This window comes from Podarcis raffonei, chromosome 9, assembly GCF_027172205.1.
Source record: "Podarcis raffonei isolate rPodRaf1 chromosome 9, rPodRaf1.pri, whole genome shotgun sequence".
Classification (NCBI taxonomy): Eukaryota; Metazoa; Chordata; class Lepidosauria; order Squamata; family Lacertidae; genus Podarcis; species Podarcis raffonei.
In genome coordinates, this window is record NC_070610.1 from 72,155,937 (window position 1) to 72,170,462 (window position 14,526).

A 14,526-nucleotide genomic window follows, 5' to 3' on the forward strand; every position below is an offset into this window, starting at 1 on the left:
AGTCAAAGGTGACTATGGGGTTGTGGTGCTCATCTCGCTTCAGGCCGAGGGAGCCAGCATTTGTCCGCAGACAGCTTTCTGGGTCATGTGACCAGCATGACTAAACTGCTTCTGGCATGAGAGGACACCGTGACGGAAACCAGAGCGCACAGAAATGCTGTTTACCTTCCCGCCGCAGCGGTACCTATTTATCTACTTGCACTGTTGTGCTTTTGGACTGCTAGGTTGGCAGGAGCTGGGGCAGAGCAATGGGAGCTCGTATTTGCCATCCTGTTTTAAGAGCTCAGATTCGTCTTGCTTGTTTCCCATACTCTGTCAACCAATAACAGTATCCTGGAGAATTTACAACAGAGGGAATGTCATCTGGAAATGAAAGCAGGAAGGGAATGCAGCTTGAGTGGCAGATTCCTCTTCTTGGATGAGGGTTATTTAATGTGAAATAAACACTCAATCTTCTTTTTCCCTCCAGGGCCAGTAAGCATTCTTCCAGCAGTTCTCAGCATGCAAGCCATAGCAATGAATCAGGACCAGTCTGGAAGATTAAGAAACTTAATAAAACCTAGTTTCCCCCTTCTGCTGCTGGTACAAGTAGGTGGGTGGTAGATTATTGTCCCAAACAGGGTAAAAACATTAGAAGAGTTATGCTGGATGAGATCAAAACATACAAATAAAAACAGTGTGATGCAACAGCAAAAACGAAACAAAAACCTAATGCTGTTCTAGGCTGCATTACCAGAGGTGTCCCGATCAAGGGAAGTAATAGTACCACCATTTTTTTAGGGTTCTCTCACACTTTGGAGGAAAAGGGGAGAATGACTGGGACACATTTGAGCAAGGTCAATTTGCGTTCAGAGTTAGAAATGTCAGAAGCAGCATTTTGACTTGTGTAGCCACTTCTGACTCTTAGTTATCTCACAGAATCATAGAATTGTAGCGTTGGAAGGGACCATGAGAGTAAAAATATTTTGCCCAACCTGGGGCTCGAACCCAGGACCCCAAGGTTAAGAATCTCCTGCCCCACCAACTGAACTATCCCAGCTGAACTGCCATTGTGAGTGAGATGCAGAGAGAACCCTAGAAGGATTGCTGGCGATGAGCAACAGCCTCCCTCTGCCCCCAGATGCTAGGACAGATGGAGAAATCCTGCTGCCCTAAACTCAGTGGAAAAGACCACGCAGAGAACCTCTGAAGGCAAATCTCCACATCTGTCAACCTGGCCTGGTGTTCTGCAGCCCTGCGTCTTCCCCTGAAGAAAAGTCCTTTGGCCTCTAAATCTTTCAACAGCGGCTTCAGCTCCGGAGCTCGTCTCCCTCGCGAGCTTTTGTACCTGTGCTCCAGAGATAGGAAACCATTAATCCTCCAGCTAATCCGTGTTGTTGGCACTTCAGCCAGCCAGCCCTGCAAAGATAGCTGGGCCTTATGGAATTTCATTCTTTTTTAGAGAGAGAGAAGATGCGATTAAGGTGGAATGCATCTTTGCAGGCAGTGAAAACCAAGCGGCCCTCTCTCCTGTGCCCATGATGTGTAGAAGTATAGGAAGCTACCTTATGATGAATAAACCCCTTGATCCATCTAGCTCAGTATTTTATACACCAACCAGAAGAGGCTCTCCAGAGTTTCAGTTCCAACCCTACCTGGGGGATGGAACCTGGACCTTTTGCATGCAAGAGCTGCGTCCCTTTATTTCACTTCTTCCTGTTGGCATCTGCCTGTCTTGGGAGACAATGCAGTGCGCCTCTGGGAGTGAAGTCAAAGCACTGTGTTAGCAGCACTGAAGTTGCTTGTGCTCCTTGGGCACAAGCCTGGCTGGGCAGAGTGTTTGGAGGTTCTGGGCTGCCCTGGACAAGGTAAAGGACCCCTGGGCGGTTAAGTCCAATCAAAGGTGACTATGGGGTTGTGGCACTCATCTTGCTTTCAGGCCAAGGGAGCCGGCGTTTGTCCACAGACAGCTTTCTGGATCACGTGGCCAGCACGACCAAGCTGCTTCTGGCGCAATGGAACATCGTGATGGAAACCAGAGTGCACAGAAACGCCATTTACCTTCCCGCTACAGTGGTACCGATTTATCTACTTGCGCTGGTGTGCTTTCAAACTGCTAGGCTGGCAGGAGCTGGGACAGAGCAACGGGAGATTCGAACCGCGACCTTCTGATCGGCAAGCCCAAGAGGCTCGGTGGTTTAGACCACAGCACCACCCGCATCCCCAGGACAAGACCCTCCTCTCAGCTATGCAAGTGTGATCTTAAGGAAAACAGAGCAACACGTTTGGCACCAGGAGTTGACTTCACTCCAAATTTGGGTAGAGTTTACTCCTACAACAACAACAACAACAACAACAACAACAACAACAACAAAAATTTATATGCTGCCCACCTGACTGGGTTGCCTCAGTCACTCTGGGCAGCTTCCAACAGATTAAACACATTAAGCACAGTAAAACATTGAACATTAAAAACTTCCCTATATTTCTTTTCCTGAACATTTCCCAGAAGGCAGTGGAAGTTTAGGAGCAGAGTTTTCCTTCTCTGATATGGGCTACCTTCCCAAGTTGACAAACCTCACCTGCCCCTCACTTCCCTCTTCAGCACATGCAGAAACTGCCTTCTTGACTTTTGGACCCACTATTGGTCTGCTGAATTCTCCAGAGCCTGTCTTCGGATGCAGTGGAAGTCCCTAACTCACAGAGACCAAGTGGCAACCCTCACCTGGTTTAGTTCGCTAGTTGAAGCTTCTAGAAGCCACAGATGAGAGATGAGTGCAGGTAGACTTCTTCATATTACTTCTTCATTTCATTTTTTCAGATCGTTCATGCTCCACCTTATTTAAAAGGGCATCAAGGAGTTTAAGAGCAGGCAGCCTCCCCAGAAAAAATACAAACGGTATCAAAAGCGGCTGAGAAGTCTAGGAAACTTGACACTCCCTGTCTGTCTTCAGGGCAAAGGCAGTTTCAGTCACAAAACCAGGCCTGACCCCCAATTGAAATGGATCTAGAAAATCAGTTTTTTCAAAGGGTGGATTTGGACATTATTGTTGTTGACGCTTAACATCTGAGTTCTCTGATATTAATGACTGATCGTGACTTCTTTTTGAGACCACATGTTGACTTTGGCAGCAAAGCATAAGAACAAAAGTGGATCCAGACCAGTGTCTTCTTTTCCACAGTGGCCAGCCTGATTTCTCTGCAAAGCTGACCAAGAGGACAAGAGCACAACCAGTTGCCCCATGAAGTGGTGTTCAGCTGCATGCTGCGTCAGGTCCTGGGGAGGGCACATAGCCCCCTTGGCATTGACCCATGACAGGGACTTCTTGGTGGTAGCTCCCTATCTCTGAAATGCCCCTCCTGGTGGGGTACTGTACATCTGTATTCCTCATTAAAAACGTTCAGGAGCAACATAGAAACATTTGTGCTTTTCCAAGAGCTTGATGACTGAAAAATTCAGTTCCTGGCAACCCTGAAATTATGTGATTGGTTTTTTATTGTTCTTAGATGTTCTTAATTTGTTTTTTAAAACTATTTTAAATATGGTTTTCTTTTCTTTTTAATTGCATTGTCTTAAATGTTTGGTGTTTGCAACCTTTTGCTCCTTTGGCAGGAAGGGTGGGCTTTGGATTAAATAAAATAATAATAATTCCGCCCAAATTAAAATTAAATTAAATTTAAATTGCTGAAGGTGGTAGAGCAGGCTCAGCCCCCCGCAACTGTCTATATAGCCACCAGCTTTAATTGTGCTTATATAGATCAATAACATATACTGGCTGCATTGTAATAAACTTTTGCAAGCACTAGAGGGTAGCATGTACTGTGAGAAGAAGGGGAAAAACCAGCCCCCCCCCCCCTAAATAAGTTCCAAGTGCAGTTCAGGGGAAAACATTGTAAGCATCGAGATCAATGCTGGTTTTCACAAACTGCAGTGTACAGACAGCAGCATGGGCTCACCTGTCTCGCACACTCATCATCTCAGCTCTGTTCTCTGTGAGATGGAATCTGTTGCCAGCCCTACCATGAGGTGACCAGCTCAGGCAAGTGGTTTTTGGTGTTGTTATGAAAAATAAATAAATCACAAATCTCTAACAATAATAATTTTCAGCACATTAAAACAGACAGATTTGTTCTAATTGCTTTTGTTTTGTTTTTTACTGCCTGGGAAAGCTGCTCATAGTATTTCCTGCATCAAAATAACTTGTCCAGCCTTTGGGTGCTCTGCATCTTGACCAGATGAGATGGGGAGAAAAGTCATTTGTTGTACCACTTCTACAGTGGTACCTCAGTTTAAGAACAGTCCTGTTTATGAATGATTCGGTTTACAAACACCACAAAACTGGAAGTTAGTGTCCTGGTTTGTGAACTTTACCTCGGTCTAAGAACGGAATCCGAATGGTAGAAGGCCTCATTAGGGAAAGCGCGCCTCAGTTTAAAAAGGGTTTTGGTTTAAGAACGGACTTCAGGAACGGATTAAGTTCGTTAACCGAGGTACCACTGTATGTCCATTTCTCTCTGATTTTCGTTTTTCTGGTCAAGTTCAGCTATCCACATTTCCACATCAGTTTTCATTTAAAAAAAAATCTCCCATTCGTGGGCGGTGTGGGCGGTGTGGAACTGTCAGCATTTTAGTACGTATTTCTTATAGAATCAGAACTGCGCAGTTGGAAGAGATCCCAAGGATCATCAAGTCACAAAGCAATTTGTATGCAATTTTCCTCACTATACATACTTTTGCAAGCAGGTTCCCTTCGTAGCATGCATTTCTGTATGTTCTTTTCACTAATGCAAGCATCTATGATTCCCCCCAGTCCCAGCCCCAGCCCTATCCCAGTGTGGTGTAGTGGTTAAGAGCGGTAGACTCGTAATCTGGTGAACCGGGTTCGCGTCTCCGCTCCTCAACATGCAGCTGCTGGGTGAACCTTGGGCTACTCACACTTCTCTGAAGTCTCTCAGCCTCACTCACCTCACAGAGTGTTTGTTGTGGGGGAGGAAGGGAAAGAGAATGTTAGCCGCTTTGAGGCTCCTTAGGGTAGTGATAAAGCGGAATATCAAATCCAAACTCTTCTTCTTCAAACTCTTCAAAGTATCCTTCTAGTATACATTGGTTGGCTGGAGAACGGCACTGCAAAATTCAGAAAAGAGCAAATGCCAAAGGGTGGTTGTGTTTTCGGTTCACATATCATTTCTGGAAAGTTGAAATTAGGCTGATTCACCTTTAAATGAGAACTGAATCAAATTCCTTCCTCATCCTTAACACTTTAGGTAGGAAAGCATCTTGGACCAGCCTTGATCAACACAACCTGCCACTGCTAAAGATTAGAATGCCTAATTATGGATATTTATGGAATCATAGATTTGTAGAGCTGGAAGGGATCCCATCTAGGGCGATCTGGTCCAACCCCCTGAAATGCAGACATCTCAACGAAAGCATCCACAACAGATGGCCATCCAACCTGTGCTTAAAAACCTCCAAGGAAGGAGACTCCACCACCTCACAAGGGAGACCATTCCACCGTTGAAGAGCTCTTCCTGTCAGAAAGTTCTTTCTGATGTTTAGTCAGAATCTCTTTTCTTGTAACTACAATCCATTGTTTCTTTTTGAGGGGGAATTTTTTTTATTGAAGTTTTCACAATACAGTGGTACCTCGGGTTAAGAACTTAATTTGTTCTGGAGGTCTGTTCTTAACCTGAAACTGTTCTTAACCTGAGGTACCACTTTAGCTAATGGGGCCTCCTGCCGCTGCTGCCACATGAATTCTGTTCTTATCCTGAGGTAAAGATCTTAACCTGAGGTACTATTTCTGGGTTAGCAGAGTCTGTAACCTGAAGCGTATGTAACCTGAAGCGTCTGTAACCCGAGGTACCACTGTACAATTAAAAGAACAAACTAATGTATGAGAAATAAAGGGAGGGGAGAGAAACTAAAGAAAGAAGAAAGAGAAACTACAAAATCCACTCTCACCACTATATCAACTTTCATCCCTTATTGACGAAAATGTGTCCTCCCACCTCCCACCTGTGCTCATCCCTCTCTTCTCACAGTCTCTCAGCCTGTGTGTTCTCCTCTTAGCTGCATCTCACATGGGGTCCTCAAACTGTGCTTCCCTTTCATCTGTATACAGTAACTGTTCTTACTATTGTTACATTGGTTTGAGTCCTACCCTCCAGAGCACATAGGACCCAACCCCTAGGGACTGAGGGGTCTTCGCCCCAGGCCCCCATATAGTATGTGAGGGAGCTGGGCCCCACCAATGTTAAAGGACATTGCCATTCAAATGATGTACATACTGCGTCATGTGATCGATTATGCAGGGCTGGGCTTACCTGCCCTCCCCCAATATTTTATTCAAGTTGGCACCCCTGCTGGAGAAGGAGGGTAGGACTCAAATAGACAGTCCACTAGGGACACAGGTAGTGCTGTGGTCTAAACCACTGAGCCTCTTGGGCTTGCTGATCAGAAGGTCAGCGGTTTGAATCCCTGAGATGGGGTGAGCTCCCGTTGGTTTGTCCCAGCTTCTGCCAACCTAGCGGTTTGAAAGCATACCAGTGCAAGTAGATAAATAGGTACCTCTGCAGCGGGAAGGTAAACCGTGTTTCCGTGCGCTCTAGCTGCCCAGAGCGCTGCAACCCCATAGTCGCCTTTGACTGGACTTAACTGTCCAGGGGTCCTTTACCTTTCACCTTTAGACAGTCCTCTATTCAGATAGCTTGCTCCACCTTCCATGTGACAACCCTGCAGATATTTTAAGACGTATTGCTACTGTTTCTTTCTTTTTAAGCAAAGACTCTATATGTCAAGCAGAAGGAATGGCTTGCCACAGGGGCTGCTAATGCTTGCTGCAAATGGCTGCTGGCTACGATGACTATGTTCTCCTTCCATTGTTGGAAACAACATACCTCTGAATGCCAGTTCCTAGGAATCAGAAATGGGAAAAGCGGTGCTGCATTCAGGCTTCCCATAGAAGCATCTGATTGGCCATCTGGTGTGCTCTTCTTATGCTACTGAAGATTAAACTTCCCAGGTCTATTGGCCAGCTGAGTCATTTCTCCCCCTTTCTTGGATAACGTTTTCTCTCGCTTCATACAGTTTCTGAACAAATCCTTAAATGGGTTGTTCTTTTCACCTCCGAGAAGAGGCTGCCAGGCTAACTCACTGCCCACACTCCCTACTGAGCTTTAAAATGTGGCCGAGAGACTGCATCCACTTTGTATTCTAGCAGTTGCTGCGTAATTATATTGCAATACTACCTTTCATTTTATTTTTTTTCTTTTAAAGACCTTATTACTTCCAGGACTTTATGCCTCCAAGCCAATGGCTCGAGACCATGCCCAACAAGCAGAACCCCATGCCAATAATATGCATATAAAACTGTTAACATAAAACACCACAGTCAGTGTAAAGTAGTCACGGTGGTACATGTGGGGACTGGATATGCTTGGCTGCAAAGGAAATCGGGGAGAAAGCATTGCTATCCTTAATAGTAGGTACCACTAGGCAGAGCATAGGAAGGTGCTTTATACTGAATCAGACCACTGGTCCCTCATTCATGCACCCCTTGACGATGCTGGGACTACAACTCCCATCAACCTTGACTCTTGGTCATGCTGGCTGGGGCAGATGGGAGTTGGAGTCCAGTCACAACAACTTCTGAAGCAAAGCAGGTTCCCCATCACATCCCTGCCCTGCCCTGCTCTGACTGGCAGTGGTTTTACAGGTTTTCAGACGAGAATTTACCATCCCTGAGGATTGAAACTGGGATCTTCTGAATGCAAAGCAGAGGCTCTGACACTGAGCTCTGGCTTTTCCCCTCTGGCGGCAAAGAGGACTGTGTGGACCAAGCTACACCAGAAAATATTTTGATTCAGTCTGTTTATATCACACTCCAAGAAACTCAAGGAGCTACAAACTGTAGGTCTCAGTGGTGTAGCATGGGACGGGATGTAGGGGGATCGCTCTGGGCACAAAACTGTTAGGGGCACAACATTTCAACATCTGGTGCTGCCTTATTACAGCTTCACACGTCTATCCCTGGGCTCCACTGGAAACAGCTTCTCTGTGTGAACAAGGAAGTGACCTCTCCAGATAATGGAACAATTCTGCTTTTCTTATCTCTGTAGCTGTGATCTCCTGGGTTACGTGGATGCCATTAGGCCGTTGAGTGTACATGCATTTTCCTCCCTTCCCCACTCTCTGTGTGGGCACAGGTGCTGGCAACCCCCGCTATGGCACTGGTAGGTTTCCCACCTACTGCATCGTCACAGCAACACTTTGAAGTAGGTCAGGCTGAGAAATGGTGCCTGGCCCAAGGTCAAGATTAGGCAGGATTACATACAAAAATGTGGATGTTAGAATAAATTTGCACAAACATGCTAATGATGACTTTAAAAAAACAAACAAAGAAAAATGATGTGCAATATGGAGAACTGAAATGAAAGTGGGGAAAACAAGAAACCACGAGAAACCAAAACTGACAGATCCGTCCATCCCTTCATGATGGTACTCAGAATTCCTTGAGCAAGCTATGCAAATTCAACAGAATTTTGAAACATGTCTTCAAAACAATTTTGGGGAGTCCTTGGTAGGATGGGCTAAGTAAGGAAGGTAGGATGTAGAAGTGAATTGGAACGAGTTACCACAACTAAGCCTGAGAAGACCTTTGAAGCAGACACTCTTAAGGCAGGGCTTCCGGTCTCCTCCATTAGCAACTTTGCTAAACCACTGAGTAAAGCAAATGGGATACAGAACACTTAACAAACTGGCCCGGGAGCCCTTTCTTTTCGGTATTCTTAGCAGTAAGCACTCACGGCAGCACTTGTATTTTGAAGTGTTATGAATACCGGATTCCCCAAATGCATTGCAGTTTCAATATAGTCTTTGAGACTCCGGTTAACTTAGAGGCTTTTGATCTGTGTTAATCACAGCTCTTTGATGCACTTGGACCTTTGGGCTTTGCACTAGTCATTCACTTGCAGCTTACGTGAAAAAGTTGCGTTCCAACCTTTAGAGGAGGCATGGCGATTAGGGTGATTTATAGGCTGGTTTACCTGATCCAGGCAGGGATATGGCGACAGGGATCTCTCATCCTCTGTCAAGTGAGCCATTAATTCTAGCCCTGTAAAGATGGTTGGCTTAACTTTTCTGGTGGTCCCAAGTCTCCTATGCGATGCTCTCTTTCCTTAGATGGATGAAGTCAATTAAATTGCCCATTAAGGTTTCTTTTATAACTCCTCCACCCTCCCCATAACAGATTATCTTCTTGTATTTTCATCCTACGATAATCATATTAAAATTGCACGCAGAGCCATTTGTAGTTTGGAAGAGCAGCTTCTTCACTGCTTCAGCATCAGTGTGATTTCCAGTGCACATAGATGTCAGGAGGCTTGGGGGCAAGGAATGGCAGTGAGGTGTAAGATGACAGAGTGGAGTGTGCCACAGAGCCTGCCCTGAATGCCTAACCTAGTTTGCTGCCTTCAGGGGCTGTGGAGGCAGTAGCGGTTAGAGGGGAGGGGCAACAGCACTCACCTGACCACATGTCACCATCATCACTGCAGCTTACCAGGTGTCATGGACTGGCTGGATGCAGAGGAATGGTGGGAGGAACCAGCTGGGGAACCACCAAGGGAAGAAGACTCAGAGTCCGGGGATTGGTGGTGGGACAACCATGAGTGGTCAGAGGGAGAAGACTAGGAGGAGAAGGTATCAGAAGCTGAAGAGGTAACAGGGCTAGGAGAGTTTGTCAGAGATCTAGAAGCAGAGGTAGGCTGAAGCAGGGGAGGAGAGAGGCCAAGAGGCAGAGATGAGTCAGACTGGTGAAGTATCATGGGTGTCTTCCCCTCCTGCTGTGACAAGCTTCCCCCGGTCTCCCTGAACCAGAAGAGGGATGAAAAGGGTAGAGGAGAGGTTAGCTTCACACAGGTGCAGTCTCTGATTGCTTGGGGGGGAAACCTGGAGAGAAAGGGACTTAGGCAGCTGTGGGAAGGTAGGGACTCTCAATCTTCGCAACTGATCCATGGGCAAGACCTAACAGGGATGAGCTGCTGTGCTCATTAGGCCTGTCAACCCACCAAGTCTGTGCAGATCGTGATCTTGCTAATAAAGATATAACTCCAACTTGCACAGCGTGATTTACTGTGGGCTCCCTCCTGACACCAGGAGGAGGAAAGGCAAGGTGGCTGGCACAGTGCAAACAGATTGTGGAATTGTTTTCTGCTGCTCCAGAGAAGCGGACACGGAGCAATGGATCCAAACTACAAGAAAGAAGATTCCACCTAAACATTAGGAAGAACTTCCTGACAGTAAGAGCTGTTCGACAGTGGAATTTGCTGCCAAGGAGTGTGGTGGAGTCTCCTTCTTTGGAGGTCTGTAAGCAGAGGCTTGACAACCATATGTCAGGAGTGCTCTGATGGTGTTTCCTGCTTGGCAGGGGGTTGGACTCAATGGCCCTTGTGGTCTATTCCAACTCTATGATTCTATGATTCTATGATTCTATGAATTGGCTCCAGCAATGAGTTTGAACCACACCAACCTCACCACTTCCTTACCCTTCCGGTAAGCCAGAGCAATGCCAATAGACTGGTAGGTGCTGCTGCCCTACCATAGGTGACAACTCTATGGGGCCCTGGGTGCCCGAGCAACCACAACATTCCCCATGAAGGGGCTGGGCACCCACAAAATTCAGTGCCAGGGCCATGCATGCTGCATGGCACCCATGGCACCAGGCACTCACGATCGTGGGGCCAAGCTGGCATTCCTGTGCCCTACCAACAGCTACTGAGTGGGGGATGCTGTCCTGTCCTGGATGATGGAAGAAAATACAACTGCCAGCTCAGTAGGAATTACAGGGATGGTGATGCCATCTTGCCCATTGTTTCAGGCAACAAACTTGTCTTCTCTACAACTGTCCTTCTTTACCAAGTATTTAATACAGTGGACACTCAGGTTGTGAACGTGATCCATGCGGGAGGCACGTTTGCAACCTGCAGCTCAGTGTCTGTGCACGTGCAGGTCGCGATTCGGCGCTTCTGCACATCCACAAAGTGCAATTTAGTGCTTCTGCGCATGCGTGAGCACAGAAACCTGGAAGTAACTCGTTCCGGTACTTCTGGGTTCGGTGCAATGCGCAACCCGAAAATGCACAACCTGAAGCGTCTGTAACCCGAGGTATGACTGTATATGATTCCTATTTTCAGATACCTACTCCTGTCCAGGCTCCCACTTTCAGACTCAGAACTCAAACTCTAAAAACATTTAGACCGCAATGCTGTGGTCCATTAATCCCCATTGAACTCAGTAGGGCTCCCTTCTGAGAAGACATTGTACTGTTAGGCATTCTTGGTTAGGAGAACACACTGTCCATGTCTTTGCTGGAGTGTGTCCATAGCCCTGGGCTGCCCTTGACCCTGTGTTTATTGACTGCAGGAGCAGCTAATCACTGCCAGGTTAACAATGAGTGGCCAACATGGCTAATGAAGCCTTTTCAAAAAGCGAGTCTCTGATCTACAGAGCTCCAGGGCAGAACCATCATTAAGATTTCAAGAAGAATGAAGGTTCATCCTGTTTATTTGGACTTAAGACGTTGCCAACAATGGGCTTGGCTTCAGTTATTTATTTCATGAACAATGAGACCTCAAAATTCTTTTGCAGTCTGGAGGATTTGGTGTGTGCAGTGCTTTTTTTATTAAAAAAATGTTTAGGGGTACTCTCATTTGGACTCAAGAAAATCACCATTTTATAGTTCAAATCGGGAAAAATAAATACAGTAAATGGACAAAAGTACAAAGATTCACAAAACGTTTAGGGGTATGCATACCCCTGCATCCCCTCAGAAAAAAAGCACACATATATTCAGTCTTCCACTGATGCTTCGTGCTGTTTATGTATCATTTATACTATATATATTTTTTATCACAGCTAGAAATGAAACAGTAGGTTCCCCACCCCCTTTCTCTTTGGAGAAATCCTTTCTGAGCAATGAAAAAGACCTCTGATTCTGTTCCTATAGAAACAGACTTTAATGAGCGCGATTTTAAACTGTGGGATAATCTTTGTCCACACGAAGGAAAGCCTGTTTTATTCCTTCCCACACTTCCTTCCCTCCTTCGCCTTTGGCCCCTGAAATCCCTTTTGGGAAGAGAGAACCAAGAGCCTCTTAAAGAAAGGCAAATGATACACTGGAAGACGAATCACAATTAGCTCATGCTGACTCTCCCCAAGATGCCAGGCATCACCAAAAAGTAGGAGTGGACAAATTGATCTGTTTCTTATCCGTCTCATTTTCCGATAGTAGGAGCTTTTTGACAGTGGAACAGACTCCCTTGGGAGGTTGTGGACTCCTTCATTGGAGGTTTCTAAGCAGAGGTTGGGTGACCATCTGTCTTGGATGCTTTAGTTGAGATTGCTGCGTAGCAGGGGGTTGGACTAGATCACTCTTGGGGTCCATTCCATCCCTACGTTCTATGATTCTATGATTCACACATGCCCACCCGTAAGTCTGCTCTGTCCCATTTTTACATTTTCTTTTTTTAAAAAAAAAAAATCAGCATTTGAACATTCACATTTAAGTACCTATTTAAATATGAATCTCAAGTGTATTTTCTCTCAAAGTATGCATTTTAATCACATTTTGATCCATGCTTCTTTGGCCAATTACTCTGCCGGAAAATTCAGGAAATGCAAAATTGAATGAATAGCTTGAGACCCTGCCCCCTTGGGAAACTCACCCAAGCACACCTGCTGTAGACTGGAACTGGGTATATGAAGTGCAGCTGAATGAGACACAACTGTGGACAGCTAGAGGAAGTCACATCAACCTTGGTCCATGCCCACAAAAGCACCTAGAATAAGAGACTAGGGTGATGTCAGCAGGTTCCAGGGACCCTCTTTGTTGTGTGATTTTGGGACTGAGCTTTGAGTTTGCTTTTGTGCTGAGTGAGAGCCGGTAGGCTGAGAGCTGATGCGTGGGGAGATATATCAGAAGGAGAAAGGATTGATATCATTATGTATTTACAGTGGACGCTCAGGTTGAGAACATGATCCATGCGGGATGCACGTTCGCAACCCGCAGCATTCGCAACCCGCGTCTGCGTGTCTGTGCACTTGTGAGTTGCGATCCGGTGCTTCTGCGCATGTGCGTCTGGCGAAACCCGGATATAAGCCTTTCTGGTACTTCCAGGAGCCAGTGTGGTGTAGTGGTTAAGAGCGGTAGACTCGTAATCTGGGGAACCGGGTTCGCGTCTCCGCTCCTCCACATGCAGCTGCTGGGTGACCTTGGGCCCGTCACACTTCTTTGAAGTCTCTCACCTCACAGAGTGTTTGTTGTGGGGGAGGAAGGGAAAGGAGAATGTTAGCCGCTTTGAGACTCCTGAAGGGGAGTGAAAGGCAGGATATCAAATCCAAACTCTTCTTCTTCCTCGAAAAAATGCAACCTGAAGCAGCTGTAACCCGAGGTATGAATGTATTAGCAATTTGTATCAATCAGTCAATCAATCAATCAATCAATCAATTTATTTTTTAAAAATAGTGGTTGTTTTTCTTTTCTGTGCGTTGTTTGGTGCTATTTTAGTACAGAAATGTGTTCCCTAAACTTTGCCCTGAATCAATATGCCCTTCAGCATACTGATAGGAAATCTTCAGCAATGATGCCATACTGTGGAACCTTGACTTACGTACGGCTCTGCTTATGTATGATTCCAGTTATGACCTTTAGTAGTTGCTTCGACTTATGAACAGAGGCCTTGCCAGCAGCCCGGAGCTCGCCCGGCCAGCTGCAGAGCAGCGCTGGGGCCTCTGCCACCAGGGAGAGAGCTCCCATCCTAACCCCAAAGCTGTGGAAGAGGTGTTGCCTGCAAGAGGCACAGCAGGGCACACTGGAGCCCCAAATCTGCTGAGGAACTAACTTGAGGAAGTGCAGAGAAGAACCTGGCCTGGCAAGAAAAAAAGTGACCCTGGCCAAAGTGAATCAGCTATTTACTGACCCTTGCCCCACCTCCAGCTTGTAGCCAGGTAAGCCCACCCACCCTCAGTGCACGTAAGAAAAAAATAATAATATTTTTTTCCCCATCCCGTCTTATTTATTTTATAGTACAGTACATTGATTATTGTCTTCATTTTATGGATCTATGGTCTTGTTAGACAGTAAAATCAGGGTTAAATCACTGTTTTAGGGGATGTTTTCATCATCTAGAATGGATCAATTCACTTTTCCATTACTTTCTATGGAAAAGTGAGCCTCTACTTATTGTACATTTCTAGTTATGACCAGTTGTAAGTAGAGGTTCCATTGTATTGCCCTTGTTTGTTCTCAGAGACCTTCTCCTAAACCTCTGGATTGTTACAATACTAAACCCAGCAGTGAGGGGAACTACGGTAAATGCTATTGCACTTTCAACACATTCCTCCCTCCATTTTATCCTCACAAACATCCCTGTGAAGTGGGTAAGACTAACTGGTCCAAGATTCATGGATGAGTGAGGGTTTGAACCCTGATCTTTCAGGTCCTGGTCCCAAATGCTAACCACTGCACCAAACTTAAACTTACTGCAATA